We start from the raw sequence: 22,969 nt of genomic DNA on the forward strand, positions 1-22,969 counted from the left end.
AATTTAAAACCATAACTTAGTCTGGGCCTGGGATATAATAAATATGAAATAAAAACCTTGGTGAAAATTAGTTAATACAAATAATAACAGCTACTATTTTTAAGTACATAGTGTATTCCAGACACTGCACTAAGACTCTACATAAAATTTTCTGAAACTAGAAACTTGAACACAGGAATCTCCTCAGCCATTCACAGTCTGATTAAAATGAACAAAGCTCTATAGGAAGAAGGAATAATTTCGATCACTTCTAGAAAATAAACAGACCTGGCAAGAAACTCTGTTGTGCAGTATTTTGGAAGACACAAGGGTAAAATCTGCGAGTTCCAGTTCATCCTCTACATGAAAGCGTCCTGTCAGATAAGTTGTAGGCAATTAATTCACCTAACGGTGTTACCCACAAAATCAAATCCATTCTTCTCAGGCCAGTTGTATTGGCAATTCTACAGAAAAACAAAAAAAAGCTTAAGGTCTGAGACGCTCGGAAGGGCAATCATCCCACCGTATGAAGGTAAATAGTAATAGCAATAATAATAATAATAACAACAGGCTTGAATAACAGATCTTTTTGCAAGTTTTAATTTTTTTAAAAAATTAAAAAACAAAGTAACATAAAATATTTTTTAATATCCTAAACATACAAGAATAGAGTATAAGTACTGAAAAGACTAAGAAAGACATACTGTATTTAAGACAAACCACCAAATATGACTTATTTTAGGAAATAAATTATAGAGAGAGTTAGCTTTTTACCCTTAATAAAACACATAAACATTATGAAACAAAAACTGAAACATAAAACAGAACAAAACAGAGTACTGAGGTCAAAAGAGCTGAGCCTAAAGGCAGGTAAATATAAAGAAGTAATAGAAACATACTAGAAGAAAATATGTAATAAAATATAAATATGAATGTATATATCCAAGGATAAAGTTCTCATGCACATACAAGAGTAATTTCTTCAGGAAAAAAGTGGACTAAGCCAGAGTGAATATATATATAGATAGATAGATAGATAGATACACATACACACAGATACGTATGATTATTTTCACTGATGAGGAAAAGATGTTTGATAAAGTCAAAAACCATTCTTTATTTTAAAGCAGTAAAGTAGGAATAGAAACAAAATCTATAAATATACAAACTCAGTATCATGTTTCATGAAAAAAAATAGTATCATTTTCACTCAGGTTAGGAAAACGACAAGAAAGGCCACACTCATTGCCATTATTTTTGTCCTAGAGGTTATCAGCCACTGTAAATAGAGAAAGAAATATGATGTATAAAAACTGGAAAGGTAAGGGACACCTGGGTGGCTCAGTCGGTGAAGTGTCCACCTCTTGATTTCGGCTTAGGTCATGATCTCAGGGTCATAGGATGAAGCCCTGAATCATGGGGCTCTGGGCTCCATGCTCAGCCAGGTGTCTGCTTGACATTCTCTCACCCTCTCTCTCTGCCCCTCCCCACTGCTCAAGGTCATGCGCTCTCTCTAAAATAAATAAATCTTTAAAAAAATTGAAAAGGTGATGAAGATATCGCTATTTATAGATTACAAGCCTGAATACCCTGAAAACCAACTGGAAAAACTACTGACAGCAAGGTAATTCAGTGAGACAATGGATTACATTAATATAAAGAAATCAATGACTTTTACATTTAAAAGAAAAGAGAAAATATTGCATTATCAATAGCAATAACTATAAATAATACAAAAATATATTGGATAAATGCACCAAGAAATGTATAGAACTTTATAAGATATTTTAAAAACATTATAAAGAACACACAAAAGAATTGAACAAATGTCCTTTGATAGGTTCACTTCCTCCAAACTTGATTTGTAAACAAAATACTATCCTAAGAGCATAGAAATTTTTTAGAGGACAGGAGCTGTAATTTTTATAGAAAGTTAAACAATAATTATTTGAAACCTCAGAAGGAGGAGGAAGAGAAGGACAAGAAGAAAAAGAAAAAGTATAATAATGGGAAAGAGCCTTAACAGCAATAAGTAAGTAAACACATACATACATACAATCATATTTTATAGGGATGACCTCGGGTTCCTGACACCATTGTGAAGTGGCTTAAGTTTCTGTACCCCATTCCCAAAAACACCCTAAGAAAAACAGAAAATATGAGAGGAAATACAGAATTCAGGTTATTGAAACAATAAAATCAAGAGTAGATATGGGTAAAAATTGCTCACGTCACTAATTTCTCTAGGTTTAAATTAGGGCAAAGTAAAAACGTATCAACCACAGACAAGTATTATCTTGAACGCACTTAGCTATAAAACCAGGACTTACTGAAGAATAAAGAAATAGCTTCAATTCCATCTACCCTCCTCCTCCTTCCATTGCCCCAAAAGCAGTCTCTTTCAGTTTTGTTCTTTATTATCCTCAAATTTTAGAAATAATAAACCCTTATTTTATAACACATAGCTACAAAATGCAAACAAAGGATATATTTAATCAGTTTACTCTATTCTATGAAGTATGGAGAAGAAATGACTCACGTCTCTGATCTCAAACAGCTCAAATTCTACTTACTAGAAGCAATACAAATTAACATTAAATGTTAATAAAACAATATGAAACAATATGTCAGTAAAAGCTGAGTTGTGCGGGAAGGTTATAATGTGATATCAGCGTGGAAACTAAAAGATTAATGGTGTTTACAGGAAAATAAAAAATAAAAAAAAGAAAGGACCAGAGTCACTCAAATCATCCATTCCAACTGTGATCAGTGATTCAGAACAAGAGCTGAAATCCTGGTCTGGCTCTATCTCCTCTCTTCCTAGAGACAAAAATCTATGGTTCTAGCACATTTTAGTAACTTTTTTCTTGCTGTAAAATTCTTTTTTCTTTTATTCCAGTATAATTAACATATGGTATTGTATTAATTTCAGGTGTACAATATAGTGATTCAACAATCGTATACATTACTCAGTGCTCCGTCACCATAAGTGTACCTTTAATCTCCTTCATCCATTTCACCCGTCCCCCTACCCACCTCCCCGCTGGGAACCATCAGTTTGTTCTCTACATTTAAGAGTGTTTTGGAGGGGGTTGTCTCTTCTTTTCCTGTTCATTTGTTTTATTTCTTAAATTCCACATACAAGCGAAATCTTACAGCATTTATCATTCTCTGATTTATTTCACTTAGCATTATACCATCTAGACCCATCCATGTTGTTGCAAATGGCAAAATTTCATTCTTTTTTATGACTGAGTAATATTCCATTGTGTGTTTGTGTGTGTGTGTGCGTGTATACATACATTCATACCACATCTTCTTTATCCCTTCATCAATCCATGGATACTTGAGTTGCTCCCATATTTTGGCTATTGAAAAAAATGTGGCCACAAACATAAGGGTGCGTTTATCTTTTCAAGTTAGTGTTTTTGTATTCTTTGGGTAAATACTCAGTAGTGGAATTTCTGGATCACCTGGTAATTCAATTTTAACTTTTTGTGGAACCACCATATTGCTTTCCACAGTGGCTATAGCAGTCTGCCTTCCCACCAACAGTTCATGGGGGTTTCTTTTCCTCCACAATCTCACCAACACTTTTTGCTTCTGTTCTTTATTTTAACCATTCTGACAGGTATGAGGTGTTATCTCGTGGTTTTGATTTACGTTTCTCAGATGATGAGTGATGTTGAACATCTTTTCATGTGTCTGTTGGCCCCCTGTATGTCTTCTTTGGAAAAGTTCATGTCTCCTGCCCGTTTTTAATTGGATTATTTGGTTTTTTTGGTGTTGAGTTGTATAAATTCTTTATATATTTTGGACACAAACCCTTTAACAATGTGTCATTTGCAAATATATTCTCCCATCCAGTAGGTTGTCTTTTAGTTTTGTTGTTTCTTTTGCTGTCAAAAAGTTTCTAATTTTGATGTAATCCCAATAGTTTATTTTTGCTCTTGTTTCCCTTACCTCAGGAGACAGATCTAGAAAAATATTATTACAGCCAATGTCAGAGAAATTACTGCCCATGTTCTCTTCTACAATTTTTATGGTTCCAGTCTCACATTTAGGTCCTTAATCCATTTTATTTTTGTGTATGGTGTGAAATAGCGATCCAGTTTTATTATTTTGCATGTAGCGGTCCAGTTTTCCTAAGACCATTTGTTGAGGAAACTATCCTTTTCCTGTTGCATATTCTGGCCTCCTTTGTTGAAGATTAATTGGCTATAAATCATGGGTTTATCTGGGGGCTCTCCATTCTGTTCCATTGATTTATGTGTCTGCCTTTGTGCCAGTACCACACTGTTTTCATTACTACAGATTTGTAGTTTATCTTCATATCTGGAATAGTGATACTTTCAGTTTTGTTCTCCTTTTTCAAGATTACTTTGGCTATTCAGGTTCTTTTGTGGTTCTATACAATTTTAAGATTATTTGTTATGGTTCTGTGAAAAATTTCGATAGTGATTGCATTAAATCTGAAGATTGATTTGGGAAGTCTGGGCGTTTTAACAATATTTTTTTTTCCATTCCACGAGCATGGAATGTCTTTCCGTTTGTGTCATCTTCAGTTGCTTTCATCAATGTTTTAGAGTACAGGTCTTTCATCTCCCTCATTAAATTTATTCCTAGGTATTTTATTTTTTTGGTGCAATTATAAATGGGATTGTTTTCTTAATTTCTCTTTCTGCTACCTCATTATTAGTGTACAGAAATGCACTGGATTTCTGTATATTGATTTTGTATCTTACAACCTGACTGAATTAACTTATCAGTTCTGGAAGCTTTTTGGTAGAGTCTTAAAAGTTTTCTATATATAATATTGTGTCATCTGCAAAATAGTGCAGGTTTTACTTCTTCCTTACCAAATGGCTTCCTTTTATTTCTTTTTGTTTTCCAACTGCTGTGGCTAGGACTTCCAGTACTGTGCTGAATAACAGTGGTGAGAGTGAACATCATTGTCTTATTCCTAATCTTAGGGGAAAAGTGCTCAGCTTTTCACCATTAAGTATGATGCTAGCGGTGGGTTTTCCTCTAAACCTACTTTGCTGAGGATTTTTATCATGAGTTGATGTACTTTATCAAATGCTTTTTCAGTATCTATTATAATGATCATATGGTTTTATGCTTTCCCTTGTTGATGTGATGTATCATGTTGATTTGAACCACCCTTGCATCCTGAAAATAAATTCCACTTGATTGTAGTGAATGATTTTTTTAATGTGTTGTTGGATTCAGTTTACAAATATTTTATACTAGATTTTTACATCTATGTTCATCAGAGAAATTGATCTATAGTTTTCTATTTTGTGGTATCTTTATGTGGCTTTGGTATCAGAGTAATGCTGGCCTCAGAATGAATTTGGAAGTTCCTTCTTTTTCTGTTTTTTGGAAGAGTTTGAGAAGAATAGGTATTAATTCTTGTTTAAACTTTGGTGGAATTCATATGTAAAACCATCTGGTCCTAGACTCTTGTTTTGGGGGGTTACTGATTGAATTTTATTGCTGGTAATCAGTCTGTTCACATTTTCTGTTCTTTCCTGATTCAATTTTGGGAGGTTATATGCTAGGAGCTTATCCATTTCTTCTAGGTTGTCCTAGTATATGAAATAGGTTGCATAAAATTTTTCATGATATTCTCTTATAATCCTTTGTATTTCTGTGGTGTCAGTTGTTATTTCTCCCTTCATTTCAGATTTTGTTTCAGTTCTCTTCCCCCTGCCCCTTAATAAGTCTGGCTAATGGCTTACCAATTTTGTTGATCTTTTCAAAAAACTAGTTCTTGGTTTGATCTGTTCATTTTTTTTCCTTTTTTTAGTTTCTATTTAGCTTATTTTGCTCTAATCTTTATTATTTCTATCCTTCTACTGCCTTTGAGTTTTGTGTGTTCTTCTTTCTCTAGCTCCTTTAGGTTTAAGGTTTGGTTGTTTATTTGAGACCATTCTTTCTTCTTGAGGTAGACCTGTACTACTATGCACTTCCTTCGTAGAATTGCTCCTGCATACCAAAGATTTCGATCTGTTGTGTTTTTATTTTCATTTGCCTCCATGTATTTTTTTATTTCCTCTTTGATTTCTTGATTGATCCATTCATTGTTTGGTAGCATGTCATTTAACCTCTATGTATTTGTGTTCTTTCCAGTTTTTCTTATGATTCATTTCTAGTTTCATAGCATTGTGGTCAGAGAAGATGCATGATATGACTTCAATTTTTTGAATATGTTGAGACTTGTTTTGTGGCCTAATATGTGATCTATTCTGGAAAATATTATGTGTGCATTTGAAAAGAATGTGTATTCTCCTGTTTTAGGATGGAATATTCTGAGTATGTGTTCATATCGGCTTTATATATTTGGATGCTCCTATGTTGGGTGCATAAGTATTTACAATTGTTATATCTTGTTGGATTGTCCCCTTTATGATTACATAGTATCCTGCTTTGTGTCTTTCATAGTCTTTGTTTTAAAGACTATTTATTTTGTCCAACATAAATATTGCTACCCCAACTTTCTTTTCACTTCCCTGTCATGATAAATGCTTTTCCATCCCTTCATTTTCAATATGCATGTGTCGTTAGGTCTGAAATGAGTCTCTTGTAAGTAGCATATAGATATATTACATTCAAATTATTGATAGATAGGTATTTATTGCTGTTTTGTTACTCACTTCTTGGTTGTTTTTGTAGTTCTTCTCTGCTCCTTTCTTCTCTTGTTCTCTTCCCTCACATTTTACTAGCTTTCTTTTGTGATATACTTAGATTCCTTTTGCTTCATTTTTTTGCATATCTATTCCCAGTTTTTTATTTGTGCTATACAACCCAAAGTCTGCCCCCAGTCCACTGGTGGGACAGCAGCTGGACTAGTATGTGTGGTTATCTTCTTCTCTCTGTGGAGCAGGAATCACTTTGGAGCAGTGCTGCCCCTCTTGGGGCTGCTTACACACTGCTAATCTTATGGCACCACTTTGGATAGCTCTGGCCAAGGGGATGGAGGGGGCAGGTCTTCAGAAGTTGTAGGAGGGGAGCTGCAGCTGCACAGGAAAAGTCCTGCCCAGGCCTGGATGGAGGGGTTAGAGCTGCATAAGTGTGTGAGGGCAGGGCATGCTGTTAACAAGCTAGGTGGAGAGTGCTTGTGCTGATCTGATCTGGTTCCCACAGGTGTCCATGTATCTAGGCTGTGGGTGGGGGTGGGGGGGAATGGAACCTACCAACTCCTTTGATCTTGGAGAAGTCTCCCAAAGATCCCTGACCCTCCAGTACCTGCTCTGAGATTAGTAAATAAATCCCCTTTTGTATACCCCAGGCATTTTTCAAATTGTTCCTTCTATATTTTATCCCCACAAGGCTGTTTGTGCTACCTCTTAAGGGCAGGGTCTCTGCCTTCCAGCTCCCAGAGCTGAGCCTGCTGATTTTTAAAGTTCCAGGTGTTAAGCCCCACTCCTTGTTAGGCCCCTCTGGTTTTCAAAGCCAAAAATTATGGGGAATCATCTTCCTCATGTGGGTTCCTTGTGCCTGGGGTGTCTAGTGTGAGGGTCTGGCCCTCTTCCTTCTATGAATCCCTATGTCCTTCTCTCCCCAGACAGTCCCATGTGTCTGTTTGGCTCCTGCCCTTTCTACCCTCTTTGATGAGGCCCCTACATATAGTTGTGGAGAGTCCCTTCTTCCAGTCTTTGGGTCATTTTCTAGGTTATTTATACTGATGTGGATTTTGTTATCTAGCTGTATTTATGAAATGAGGTGAGCTTAGGATCCTCCTACTCTGCCATCTTCCCAGAAGGCCTTGCCGATTTATTTTAGCTATTTTATATAAAACCCATTATTTCTGAGAAGATTTAAGATGACTGCCATAGCACAAAGATATCTTTGTAAATGTCTTATGGGCTTACACCTAAGAGTCAATAGGTCAACAAAACCACAGCGAGACAATGAGATATCTACCATTTCATACCTATTAGGATGGCTAAAATAAAATAAAATAAAAATAGTGTTGGCAAGAATGTGGAGAAATCAGAACCCTTGTGTATTGCTGGTGGGATTGTAAAATTCTGCAGTCACTATGGAAGATACTACGGCGATTCTTCAAAAATTAAACAGAATTACTATATGATCTAGCAATTCTACTTTTGGGTATATAGCCAAAAGAAGTTAAAACAAGGACTTGAACAGGTATCTATACACCAATGTTCACAGCAGCATTATTCACAATAATCAAAATACGGAAGTAACCAGATGTCCACGGACAGATGAATGGATATACATACAAGAGAATAGTATTCATCTTTAAAAAGGAATTCTGACTCATGGTACAACACAGATTCACCTTGAGGATATTTGGCTAAGGGAAATAAACCAATCACAGAAAGACAAATACTGTATGATTCCACTTCATACGAAATACCTAGAGAGGTCAATTCCTAGAAACAGAAAGTAGAATGGTGGTTTTCAGGGTTGGGTAAAAGGGGGCAGGAGGACTTGTTGTTAAATGAGTATAGAGTTTCCATTTTGAAAGATGAAAAGAGTTCTGGTGATTGGTTACACAGCAATGTGAATGTACTTAATATCACAAAACTGTACACTTAAAAATGGTTAAAATTGTAAATTTTATGTATGTATGTGTTATCACAAAAAAAATAAGAGTCAAAAGGCCAAAATCTTTAGTAACAAAATCAAGTGACAACCTCTCTAAACCGTCCATGGAGGAGTAAGGCCACTTATTGAACCCCTGTTCTACAGACACCGAGGTCTTTCTTTTCAGTCTCCCTTACATCTGTATCTTAAACCACTACTCCCTAGCTTCATTAGTCACAATAGATCACTTTGAATTTCAGGTAAGAGATAGTGCTGTTGTCTCCAGACAACTGGAGGCATGTTTTCTCATCTCACCCTTTCTATTTCTTTTTTCCTGAAAGTTTGACAATTCTTGTTAATTTTACCCTTGGTAAATGAATGACCCTGAAAATTATTGACACTGTGTCACCCGGTTATCCAGTATATCTGAATTTATATCACATTTTACTCTCTGGATTAGATTTCTAGGATCTCAACACTTGTCTAGAGCTTGACTGAATATTTTATGCACCTACTTAATGTGACTTTTACTTTTCATGAACAGAACAGTGGTTGATGAATTTGTCATCTAGCTCCCTTCACTACTGGTTTGTTTCATGGTCTGCCTGATTTTTAATAGGCTTTCAGGAGCCTGAAGTCAAGAGCATCTAGAATTGGAGTAGGTATAAGCCAAAGAAAGGGGTATCTCTGGGATGGCAAAAACAAAAAGGAGAGAAGAGTTTTTATCACATTAATATGAAATAACATTGGGAATGTAAGGTACAGTGAGATTTCTTTTTGCATTATAATAACCACTACAATTTTTACTCAGAGGTCTCATTCATCCACCATTTACTAGTGCAAAAAAAATAATTTAAATTAGGGAAAATAGGACTTTCAACTTCCTACATCATAAAGCCAAATCTGTCATTTATTCATAACTGTAAGCTTTAATCTAAGCAATTCTCTTTTAAAGTTTACTCAAATAAAAGTGCCAGAAGTTGAAAACAGAATGGTTAATACCTGAGCCTTGATGTTAAGTCTATCCTTGCAGATTCCTGAGGATGATCACCTGGAGACAAGTTAAGAGCAAGCCCTCAGGTTAGGGAAGAGAGAAAAGCAGGCAGGTCTGAAATGAAGACCACATGGAAATAATTAACCAGATGGGCAGCTGTGTCACAGCTAGAAACCAGAAAGTGCACAGGAAACTGAAAGTATAAAACAATACAAAATAATTACTTAAATTTTTTTTTTCCCCTAAGGTTAAACTGAGACCTCAGCTATCAACAAAACACAGAAACTAAGAGAAGATTCCAGTGTTAACTGAGAAAATCAAAGGGATTGGATAGATGAAGAAACGCCCCTTTGAGGCAACTCCCTGTTTCTCTTAACCTAAAACAAACTTTCTCCTATTCCTTATATGCCATTCGAATCCTGATTAAATGACATTTCTGGAGCAGAAACAGGTCCACACAATAATTCTCATTTGCCAAAGTCACTTGGAAACATAGTCTAACAGTCTTTTTCCTTTTTTCATTTTCTAATGCTAACTTAAATAAGTAAAGTAAAATAAAATAAACCCTGCAAGGCAAATTTTTCCTTATGGGAAATAAGTGATAGAAATTTCTCATAGAATAGAGCTTGTGAAAAGCAAAATATAACGAGAAGCTAATACTGTGTTTAACATTATGATTCTGAAATCACACTGCCTAGGTCCAAATTCTAGCTCTATCCCTTACTACTATGTATGTGACATTGTACCATTGACTCATCTTCTCTGGTCCTCAGTTTCCTGTTCATCAAATAGTGATAATGTCTACATTATAAGGTCATTGTGAGGATAGAGCAAATATATGCAAAGCACTTAAACTAATACCTAGTAGATAAAAAAGCATTATGTGTTTGATATTAAGAAGTTTATCTTTTTTGGGGTGCCTGGGTGGCACAGCAGTTAAGCGTCTGCCTTCGGCTCAGGGCGTGATCCCGGCGTTGTGGGATCGAGCCCCACATTCAGGCTCCTCTGCTATGAGCCTGCTTCTTCCTCTCCCACTCCCCCTGCTTGTGTTCCCTCTCTGGCTGGCTGTCTCTATCTCTGTCGAATAAATAAATAAAATCTTTAAAAAAAAAAAAAGAAGTTTANTCTACATTATAAGGTCATTGTGAGGATAGAGCAAATATATGCAAAGCACTTAAACTAATACCTAGTAGATAAAAAAGCATTATGTGTTTGATATTAAGAAGTTTATCTTTTTTGGGGTGCCTGGGTGGCACAGCAGTTAAGCGTCTGCCTTCGGCTCAGGGCGTGATCCCGGCGTTGTGGGATCGAGCCCCACATCAGGCTCCTCTGCTATGAGCCTGCTTCTTCCTCTCCCACTCCCCCTGCTTGTGTTCCCTCTCTGGCTGGCTGTCTCTATCTCTGTCGAATAAATAAATAAAATCTTTAAAAAAAAAAAAGAAGTTTATTTTTTTTAATAATAATTAGAAACCAGGAAGGAAGGAAAGGAGAAAAGAAGAAGAGAATATTATCATTATCTTGGGTGTTCCAGTGGTTAATTTTATGTAGCATAATACTAAGTACACATTAAACCAAAAAACAATAATGTATAATTCAAACAGGAGAATGGAAAAGGAATAGGTAGTTATATAAGTGAATGAAATCCTCATTATTACAGAAAACGAATAGTTGTTAAGTAAAATTGGTAAATGCCAAATATGTGAAGGTAATACTAAAAGAAACAGCTAAAATAACTAAAAGTCTAGAAACTGGAACTTAATGGCAAGAAGGCATTACTTGATATTTTAATCAGATGCATGTGACACTTTGACGTGTCTTTCTATGTGTGTGTGTGTATACACACACACATATGTAGTAGTATGCATGCATACACACAGTGTGTATAGTATGTATGCACACACATAGTGTGTATAGTATGTATGCACACATATGTAGTAGTATGTATGTATGCACACACACATAGTGTGTATAGTGTGTATGCACACACATATGTAGTAGTATGTATGTATGCACACACAGTGTGTATAGTATGTATACACATATGTAGTGNAAAAGAAACAGCTAAAATAACTAAAAGTCTAGAAACTGGAACTTAATGGCAAGAAGGCATTACTTGATATTTTAATCAGATGCATGTGACACTTTGACGTGTCTTTCTATGTGTGTGTGTGTATACACACACATATGTAGTAGTATGTATGCATACACACAGTGTGCATAGTATGTACGCACACACATATGTAGTATGCATGCATGCACACACATAGTGTGTATAGTATGTATGCACACACATATGTAGTAGTATGTATGTATGCACACACATAGCGTGTATAGTATGTATGCACACATATGTAGTAGTATGTATGTATGCACACACACGGTGTGTATAGTGTGTATGCACACACACATATGTAGTAGTATGTATGTATGCACACACAGTGTGTATAGTATGTATACATACATATGTAGTAGTATGTATGCATGCACACACACATAGTGTGTATAGTATGTATACACACATATGTAGTAGTATGTATGTATGCACATACACATAGTGTGTATAGTATGTGTGCACACACATATGTAGTAGTATGTATGTATGCACACACAGTGTGTATAGTATGTATACACATATGTAGTAGTATGTATGCATGCACACACACATAGTGTGTATAGTATGTGTGCACACACATATTTAGTAGTATGTATGTATGCACATACACATAGTGTGTATAGTGTGTATGCACACACATATGTAGTAGTATGTATGTATGCACATACACATAGTGTGTATAGTATGTGTGCACACACATATGTAGTAGTATGTATGCATGCACACACACATAGTGTGTATAGTATGTGTGCACACACATATTTAGTAGTATGTATGTATGCACACACAGTGTGTATAGTATGTGTGTACACATGTATGTAGTAGTATGTATGTATGCACACACAGTGTATATAGTATATGTACACACACATATGTAGTAGTATGTATGCATGCACACACACATAGTGTGTATAGTATGTGTGCACACACATATTTAGTAGTATGTATGTATGCACACACAGTGTGTATAGTATGTGTGTACACATGTATGTAGTAGTATGTATGTATGCACACACAGTGTATATAGTATGTGNATAGTGTGTATGCACACACATATGTAGTAGTATGTATGTATGCACATACACATAGTGTGTATAGTATGTGTGTACACACGTATGTAGTAGTATGTATGTATGCGCACGCACAGTGTATATAGTATTTTGCACACACATATGTAGTAGTATGTATGCACACACACATAGTGTGTATAGTATGTGTACACACATATGTAGTAGTATGTATGCATGCACACACACATAGTGTATAGTATGTATACACATATGTAGTAGTATGTATGCATGCACACACACATAGTGTGTATAGTATGTATGCACACATATACACACATATGTAGTTGTGTGTATAAACTAGTATATATGCATAAATTTTATATATATATATATATATCTCCCCACACACAAACTTTAACTGAGAGAAAAACAAGTGTTTAAACATGTGGAATCACACTAAAAGTTGGTTTGCTATTATCACGGTGTATAATTTGTATAAAATTTAAAAGGCTAGAAACAGAGGCATCTGGTTTAAAGTATCATGAAACATTATGCCTTAAATTGTTTTTAAAAGCAGCTAACTGGAAAACATAATTTAAATGTTGAACAAATTTTGCTTGGGGACCAAAGTCACATAATGGTCAATTTCCAATGGAATGTGGACTAGTTACCATTTCTTCTCAGCTGTTTCTGAAGGTTTCTACCACAATGAACATTGGTGACAGGTGGAAATTTTTCTCTATTTCTTACCAAAAAACATGTAAAAGATATTCCTTTACTGCTATCTACTAGAGAGAAAGGGTCACTTCACAGCCACACTGCTCTTCAAAAATTGCCAACCCCTCATATCTTTGAATTTCTTGGCATTATCCTTTTTTTTTTGGCATTATCTTTAAATAAGCACTTCCTTTTCAGACAATCAAGTCATTCTCAGTGCCCTGCTTGAAAAAGAAAGAGAACTAGCAGTGTGACCTTGAGCAAGTTTGAATTCTCTGAACAGCAATTTTCTCACTTTTAAGAGGAAAGGGGGTGAAATTAGATCCCCAAGGACCCTTCTACAACTCGAGTCTAGGATTTCTCACATTCTACCCAATAGGAATATGTCTTCTTCCCAAGGAATGTTACACCCTTCTTCATCAGGCATTATAGATGATAATGAGGTCAACACAGCCAGACATAACTAATTTGGTTCTCTTCTGCTCTGATGAGTATATAGGTTGATAATCGTGTTTAAAGTGAACTCCTGCATCCTTCCAAATAACCTGGGGAAGTCCTCTAAAACACCTAGCATTAGTAGAAACCTCACCTCCTCTTGGTTGAACTTTTATTTTCCTTTTCAATAAAGCCTGAGGAAAGTTTCCCATTTGTTGTAGAAAAGGATAGAGAAAAAGGAGAAATAACAAGTGAAAGCAAAAATAATTCAAATGCAAAAAGCTGAATATAATAACTGCTTTTATACTATTGTGAAAAGTCTATTCCTCATAATATTTTAACTGCAAGGCAATATCAGTATTGATTTATTTAAATTATCCAGCTACATTCAGGGAATATTTTTCTCTTAGACAAATTCTATACTTTTACATGTTTCATTCTTCATTATATTTCTTTATATATAACCTTAAATTTTTAATGATTTTCTTGCTGGAATTCGAGAAATCTCACTTTTTAACATTTTAGAACAGATTTTATTACTATTTTTTAAGGAATATGAATGAAGACTGTGTTAATTAGGATATTAGCATTTTAGCGAAAATGAAGTCACCCGAGTGATTTAAGGAAACACAAGAAATAAATAATCCAACCTTTAAACAAATCACAGATCAGTGAGTCTGAGCCTCCTATTATTAATTTTTTTGGTAAATGTTTAAAATCATAACTTCATTAAAAATTAAAAGGTGATTTTCTTCATGTAATTGCTCTCGAAGCAAATAAATTAATTCCCCTTTCTCTAATTACCTTTCAACTGCTTCCAATAATACTTTTCCCTATAATAATTGTCCACAAAACATCCAATTTTCTTACAAAGCATACATGCAGTCAAAACTAATGACCCTAAAACAATTTGCCAGATTTGGAAGACCCAACTGCCTAATCATTTTTCAAGGGCAAATAGATCTGCAGCATATCAATTTTTGCACATTTTATGGGGTTTTGTGTTTCTACGCAAGTATTCTTGGTGGGAGACAGAATGGAAGTGATTTTGATTTGAAGTTATACATGCTTACGTTTGAATCATGGCTCAATATTTTATTGGCTGAAATATTGTTGTAAGGAAAAAAGAAATTGGAACACCGGTAGATTTACATGTTCAGTTCCCCATCTCTTGCTTTTCTGAGAACAATACCTTTTCCACATGGATGAAGGAGGAGAATTCATATTTGTACAAAGTGACACAATTGTACCCTGGGCCACAGTTTATTGGTTCAGGAAGGGTGAGAAAGGCAAGCTGAACCTATCAAAGTCCTTTTTTGGAAACTGGAACTAGGAATGCAGTATCAGCTATCATCCCTCAACCTTCTATGTGTATAAGCAGCCTCTTTTAGCTTATCAACCCAGGCATAGAGCTCCTATTTTCTTTTTGTCCTCTGAAAGGATCCAATCACAAAAATGCATTAGAGGGAAGTGTGTGTTTTGCTTAAGACTTGTTATAAGGAAGATGGTAAAGAACATTTATTTCACACTACACACAACAAACAAATTAAAAACTACTCAAGTAATAGTTCTGATCTCCAAAGCCCTTTTCTTGCAGAATGGTTTTGTTTTCTTCTGACCCTCCTTTACTCTGGGCTCTATCTCATAATGATCCTTTACATTTCTCTTTCTTCTAATATGTGAAACAATGCAGCTTTGCTCTAGCTTCCACTCCTAAATTGGAGATCCAAATTCAATCCCAGGTGTAGCAAAACAAAGGTATAAACACTTGTCTGGACATAATCTCTCAAGAAAATTCTAGTGCCATTTTTTATTGCATGGGCATAGCCTCTAGGGTCCTCCTTCCCCTACTTTATCAACATATATATTTTCCAAGAGAAATTTTAGAGGATAAAATACCCATGTATTTATATCATTTAGTATACATGGAAGGTTTCGTAGCTAAAAGACATGACTTAATGGGCCAGATGGAGAAGCGAAAGCTCTTCTTTCCTTTGTTCAAATGGCAGTAGGGGCATGACAGGGGAGGGGGAGGCAGTAATGAGGAATTGAGGCAGAGGCAAGCAGGTAAAGGGACCCAAGCATGGGCAACATTTCCCTTTTGTCATGACAGTAGGCTGCTTTAATTCAGAGACACTGGAAAAGGAATCCTACGTAGTAGCTGGTCAATAAATCTGTCAGGCTGATCTCGGTGTTCTATTTCCTTTATAGACATAAGTATCTAACTTTTCCTCTATAAAGCTTTCTCCACCCATACTTTCCACTGAAGTTTCTCTTTTCTTGTTTCCTCTTCACTGCTCTGAAAGTAAGAATAAATATACTATTTTTTTTCAAGAGTTCTATAATAATCAGAAATGAAAGGGGAAAAAAAAAGAGACACAAAAATAGCAAACAGGAAGAAGCAAGCCTTTACAAAACCCTTACCAAAATCTAACAGCAGTTATTCCACATGTTGCTAAACTCCTGTCTTTTGTGGTGCTGCCACTGCCTTGATTCTTCCTAAGGAGTACCAGCAGTTTATTCACCCTTGTGTTCACATTTTCATTGGAAATGTCAACACAGTGGATTTGTTCCTTCGTTCGTTCATTCATTCATNCGAAAGCTCTTCTCATTCTGAAAATATTTTGACCATGTAGATACCTGCAAAGGGTCTCAGGAACCCCCTAAAATTGATAAATGTTAACCTAGAATTTCTCTTATCCTCCAAGTCTAAGTATAAACTTGGGGAACATAAGCCTGATAGTTTTTGCAGGTAATGATTCATAACATATACAATCAAGATCGCATAAAATTTATTTTCTTATAAGAAAATACAGATTCTGAAGTCATTGCAATTATCCTAACTAAAATGTCATTTTAGTTGTCTAAAATTTTCATACCCTAAAGTTGTATACAGTCCTAGAAATATTTTGATAAATAATAAAAGTATCAGTTTAAGTCATATTTAAGTATCTTAGGCAAGTATAAATCCCAAGGAAACCACAAATAATTTAGAAAATTTAAAAAAAAAAAGAATTTTGTCACAATTCAAGATTTGGTACCCACTCATTTAACAAAAGCTCATATGGTAAATAGCTATTTGGGAAGTTTTATTCATTCTTGCAACTAGAATTGCAAAGGAATTACGATTAAAACAAGAATTATTTTAATGATGCAACACTATGTATATATAACCTACTTGGTAGGTGGCTTTTACTTTAATTATATGTATTGTTATTTATTTATATCAATTTATATATTTCTCCTAGATAATAGCATAGAAATAAAATTGAGTTAATCAAGATCATTTTCAGCACCCATTTAAACATTTTCAGAGGTGCTGCTGAATATTTAAGTGAGGTATCTTCAAAAGGCCCACAATTATTCATAAGCCAATACTATTTTCCCAATAGTGAATTTTTTCCTTGAGAATGCATGAAGACAAATTTTCTACTTCTTGACTCCATCTAAGTTTCGTTGAAGGAATGAATAGCTAATGTACCAGAATACTATAAGTTGAATATAATTGTCTCTAAAACTGAAAGTATAAAACTTTGGCAAAAAATCTTACCTGACTCTAAAAAACTCAATTCCCATGAAATGCAAAAATCTAAATAGTATACTTATCTTATTTTTAAGATCATTCAAGAGTTGATATGTCTTATTTTAGTTCATGGTACCAATATAGCTGCTCTAACTCATAACGCTTTCTCAGGATCTAGCTCTTCTGCTTTCTAAAAATGTAATACTGAAAAATCAGTTAACCTGAGTCTTAATTTTCTTATTTATAAAATACTGGTAAGCTCATAAGGTTGAAGTTAGTTTGGTTTAGGATCTTGTATTTAAGGAAAAAAATAACTCTACAGCAAAATGTAAACCTATGGCATAAATAGTTACAGTCCTAACAGTTATTAATTATAGCATAGTGTTGGGCTCTAAACTAGGTTCTATTTTAAAATGAGCACATTTTAAAGGAATTATATATATGCTGTAAATGATTTACTAGAACATGGGTGGGCAAACTACAGCCCTCGGGCCAAATTTAATCTGCCTGTTTTTAGAAATAAACCTTTATGGGAACACAGGCCTGCTCATTTGATTGCATGTTGTTGTGGCTGCTTTCATGCTGCAACGGCAGAACGGAGTGGTTGGAGCAGAAATCATATGGCTGTACAAAGCCTAAATATTAAGACTAAGATGAACTGTTTTATCAAAATGTTTTTCTAAGAATTACATTGAAGTTATTTCTTTCACTAATACTTTTACATTAATACCACAGCAGTCAGATCAAGTGCAACCATGGATAAAACCCCCAAAACTCGAAACTTTAAGCTATTACAGATTATACAGCATTGTGTTTCTCAAAATGCGTCCTGCCTGCCAGGATCAGAACCAATTGGAAATCTTGTAAAAAATATTCCTATGTTGTTCTTTAGGACATTTCCTAAGCAGAAATCAAAGAAAGCCTACGATGTCTGGCACCTTGGTACTCCAAGTACGGTCCGTGGACCAGCAACATTGATATCACCTGTAATTCGTTACAAATGCAACATCTCAAGCTCTACACTAAACCGACTGAATCAGAATCTGCATTTTTGAAATACCCTAAGTATGCGTAATACATTTTGAAAAGCTATGATTTGAAACATAAAATTTTAGATTCATTATCTACCTGGAGCTGTCAGGCAAAAATAAAAGCACTTGAAAAGTCTCTGAAAAGATTTGCCACAGCAGTTACAAAAATTAGGGTCACAGGATCCAGGAGGGGAATTCTGGCTGGCGAACTCTGCTTTATTCTTAATCTTAAGCAATATCTCTATTTACAGAGAAATATGCAGAATATGAATTGCAACTGGACCACGGTTTCTGGGGAGTTTGCAACTGACCTATGCACAGAGTAATGGTTGCCACCACTGGGATTTGTGAAACAGAATTCAGAAGGAGCTTGCCTTTGGGCAAGTCCCACGCAAAGAAGAGCTACAATTATAGATTCACAAAAGTAAAGATTGCTAGGGAATAAAAAGTGGCTTTAATATATTTCAACAAAGAAAGAGGAAAACACCTTACCTCATACCCAATTCAACCTGCCAAGTTCTGTTTTCTTATTTCTTTATTTTCTTTCTTTCTTTATTTTTAACAAACAACAGAGATTTATTTCTCACAGTTCTGGAGTCTACAAGTACCAGATCGAGCCGCACAACCAGCTTCTGGTGAAGGCAGGGAGCCCGCCACCTTCTGGTGTCCTCAGGCAGCAGAAGAGGCTAAGCGGCTCTCTGGAGCCTCTTTTGTAAAAACACCAATACCATTCATGAGGGCTCCACCCTCATGACCTAATCACTTTCCAAGGCCCCACCTCATAATATCAATCACTTTGGGTGGTAGGTTTCAGCATATGAAGGCAGGGAGAGGGGCACAAACATTCAGACCATAGCAATCATCAACCTAGAGATCGCCTCTTCTTTGATTTCTAAAAATTAGCAAAAAGTTTCCCGCAGTCTGTTTATAAACACTTTCTCAGTTATCTTTAAAATAAAATACCTTCTGGCTGCGGGAAAAAAAAAAATGCATCCCTTTTGTTCAGTCTGGCAAAGCTTTATGGGGTGATGGTGTAATACTATTCTGTAGAGTTTCGTCTAGCTTCTTAAATTTCTAAAGGAGTTTTATTATTGGAATTTTTTTTTGTCTTGCTTGAGGAAATCTGGAACATTCTGCTCTGTCCTTCCATCACTTTGTGGAGAATGTTTTTTATCCACTACTTCAGTGTACTTATTTTACCTAAATCAGGACACGCAGTAGAACAGCATCGCTATGAGGCGGTATTTTAAAGACCTCCTGATCCAGGATAACCCTTACCCAGACACTTTCAACTCCTACTCTAGAATTATTCATTTATCTTGACTTTCACATCTATATTAACTTTTTTTAATTTCAAGATTATTAAATAGCATGTCATAACTATATATAGTCACATAACTAAAATGCAGTATTTTTATTGCGATTTGTGCAAATTTTGTTTAGAATAAAAATAAAGAATGTCTGGCAGGCTAAACTTTATATGCAATTAGTTTCATAAATTAATTATAAAAAAAAGTGAGAGATTAAAATCAGCTTTGTTCCTAAATTAACAAGTTTTCCTGATTATTTTAGCTATTGATTTTCAATTTAATTATAGTTTAACTAGATCTTCAGTAAATTAAAGCTAGGACCAATTACTACTTCCAGTTCTGGCACTGTGGGTAAATACTACTTTCTTGCCAGAAGCACTAAAAAGACAAATGATTTGAAGTCATATATTTTTAATATGACTTTTGCCTCTAATTAAAACCATTTAATTAATACTTCTAATTAAAGTCATTCATTAATATAATATAGTTTACTGGTTATTCTGTTTTCCCTAACAAACCCTTTTTAAATCTCAGAACTTATATTTAACTCATGCAAACTAGGTTGTAACTTTGGCCAGGAAATGTTCTCTTTTTTAATGTCAAACTACAATGGTTGTGTGAACCATAGGGAAAAATTTCCAACCAAAATCTTATGCAAAATCCCAATAAAAAGGGCTGACTAAGGCAATGCTGCTCTTTTTCGTGTATGTGTATGTGTATGTGTATGTATATGGTGGGAAATGGACTATCTATAAATTACTGCAATGTCCCCTCCCAGTGCTTAGAATTGCCCCTAGAGAACTTCAAAGAATAAAGTGAGGATATTGGAGCCCTATCATCTGTTAGTCTATGTATCTTTTTATTCCCAGCAATGTAAGATTCCTTGACTATAGAAAGGAGAAAATAAATCTTCCCCTATGAATGGACAGCGTGTATATATGTAGACTTCCTTATTTACCAAAAAGAAGCAACACGAATTCCAAGTTCTCATTTATATAATGGATACGATATGGGTAAATGTAAATTTAACCTAATTCCTTATTGATAAGGATAACTAGAGCATGGGAGAGAAGAATTATAGATAAGAACAAGATAAAAACAAGCCTACCCTATTATGTATGACAGGTATCCTACCTGGATCTGTATCAGGACGAGACTATTGCCATTCATCTGACTATCCAGAGCAAAACCATAGGGAACTGAGCTCTGGAACAGAGGCCTATTTATGAGGATGCATCGATCAAAATGGGAAATACATGGGTTGGTACATGAAGCTGTAATGTAGTTTTCTGGGACTTATAAATTTTTAGCATAATTGGCCATCCCTCTCACTCAAACTGGACCTCATCCTCCCTGCCCAGTGGAAAGGAAGCCCCCTCAGAAATACAAAGAGAAACAAAAGGTGTTACTCCTGGAATTTAAACATCCAAGAGTCAGATCATGGCATAAAGAGTAGAAGAGAAAGAATAATGTGCTAACCAGATTCCCCCCCCCCAATAAATTGAAGCAATAAAATGATCTCTTTGGAGCAGGGTGGAACAGTATTTACCTATAAAGTAAAAGTTACATGTGATTATGAGATAGTTGGGGTATATCCAGAACACAGGGATCTGTGTCTTCATTCTTTGGGTGTGTTTATTTGGTGTAGGGAGCCAGACTAGGAGTAGCTCTATGTGAGGTGTTCTGGTAATGGTCTCACAAATCCAAGGGATCTTGGTACGCCATGAGAAGCAAAGACACACTTGTGAGCTAATCTTAGAAATTAGCAGAAAAAAGAAAGTCTTTGTCATGGCTGGAGCAAGAGGATTCTGCAGCAAAGAATGCTGCTTACATGCCTCAATCCAGCCTTAGGACTGGATTGGCAAAGGACCATCCCTGAGAATGTCAGTGCAGAGATGTAAGCAACCCAGGATCAACCAACAGGACGAGCAGAAAACGGTTAAGTACAGATACGGATGAAGGACTAGCTATTGTCCTCTCAGTGCTGTGATATCAGTGTGACTCTACTGAACCTAGATGCCGCTGGAGAAAAAAGGAGGGAGGATGGAATCCTAAAATGGATTTAAATCCAAGATAATAAGACTAAGGAAAATCATTTAAATGATTATGTGACCAGACCAAGCTTTCTATATAAAGGCTAAAAAGAGAAATTAATCCCAATTATAAGAAAAACCAGAAAGGTTACATTTTGCATGCCAGAATTTATGGTAGTAAATTTATCCTAATGTGTCAGTTATACAAGCTTAACCCTCTGATATCCTTCTTCACTCCTCAGTTGGAGAGACAGTCTAGAGCTGCAGACCTAGGACCTCTCTGATGCACAAAACAGTGACAGTAATCTGTGACTGAGCTCTGAATGAAACTCCTCTGCTCATCCATTTGTTGTTGGCACCCACATTATTTTTTGTCCAATGGAGGCATCTGAGATTTGGGTCAGGTCTCAGCCTGTATCTTGTGAGTCAGAAGTCACTTACTTTAAGGTCCCCACCAACCTGCACAGGTACAGAGATTTAGGTCATCAAGGCCTTACTTCATGAGCCTAGAAAGGAGGACACTCAGCTCAGGGAGATCACTGCCTTGGTTGCATGTAAAATTGGGAGAGGTGGTCTGTGTGGATCAGTCCACAAATCCTCCTAGCCTCTGCCTTTAAAATTTATTTTATTGTTCTTATTTTCTAATTAACAAAAGTCTCCCTACCCCATTATTCTTCATATTTTATCCCAGGGATATCCCAAGGGATATGCTGACACCAAAGATAAGATATTTCAGGAATGCCTGGGTGGCTCAGTCAGTTAAGCATCTGCCTTTGGCTCACGTCATGATTCCAGGGTCCTGGGATCGAGCCCCACATCGGGCTCCTTGTTCAGCAGGGAGCCTGCTTCTCCCTCTGCCTGCTCTGCCTGAGCTACCCCTGCTTGTGCTCTCTGACAAATAAATAAATAAAATCTTTTAAAAAATTATTAAAAAAAAAAAAGGATATTCCAGTACTCAGCAAGTCAAGAACCTTGCAAAATAGGCTTTGTTAAGGGGGGAAAAAAGATTTTCTAAATGTCTTTATCTCCACCAACTAACATATTCAAAAAACTAACCTGGTGATACATACCATAGAGTTTAATAAAAATGCTTTCTAACAAAGAGGAGGAGGAGAATAAAGTTCACACTTATGGGCCTAAGAAATTATAAGAACATGAGAAATAGAAATGGATCAAAGAAATAAGAAGCCAAGGATTTTGACAACGACCCCTCTGTTTTAAGGTACAGGTTAAGTTGCTATAACAGAGACACTTCGATTAAAATA

General features: G+C 35.6%; 1 long non-coding RNA gene across 1 annotated transcript; it reads right to left on the reverse strand.

Moving 5' to 3' along the window:
- Positions 1-266: 266 nt before the first annotated feature.
- LOC117802789 lies at positions 267-19,012 on the reverse strand. The gene is made up of 3 exons (XR_004626340.1): positions 18,854-19,012; positions 2,036-2,119; positions 267-353 (listed from the first exon to the last, which is right to left on the reverse strand). It is a non-coding gene; the product is annotated as an uncharacterized LOC117802789 (long non-coding RNA).
- Positions 19,013-22,969: the final 3,957 nt, after the last annotated feature.

The sequence above is a fragment of the Ailuropoda melanoleuca genome, chromosome 1 (genome assembly GCF_002007445.2).
Source record: "Ailuropoda melanoleuca isolate Jingjing chromosome 1, ASM200744v2, whole genome shotgun sequence".
NCBI lineage: Eukaryota > Metazoa > Chordata > Mammalia > Carnivora > Ursidae > Ailuropoda > Ailuropoda melanoleuca.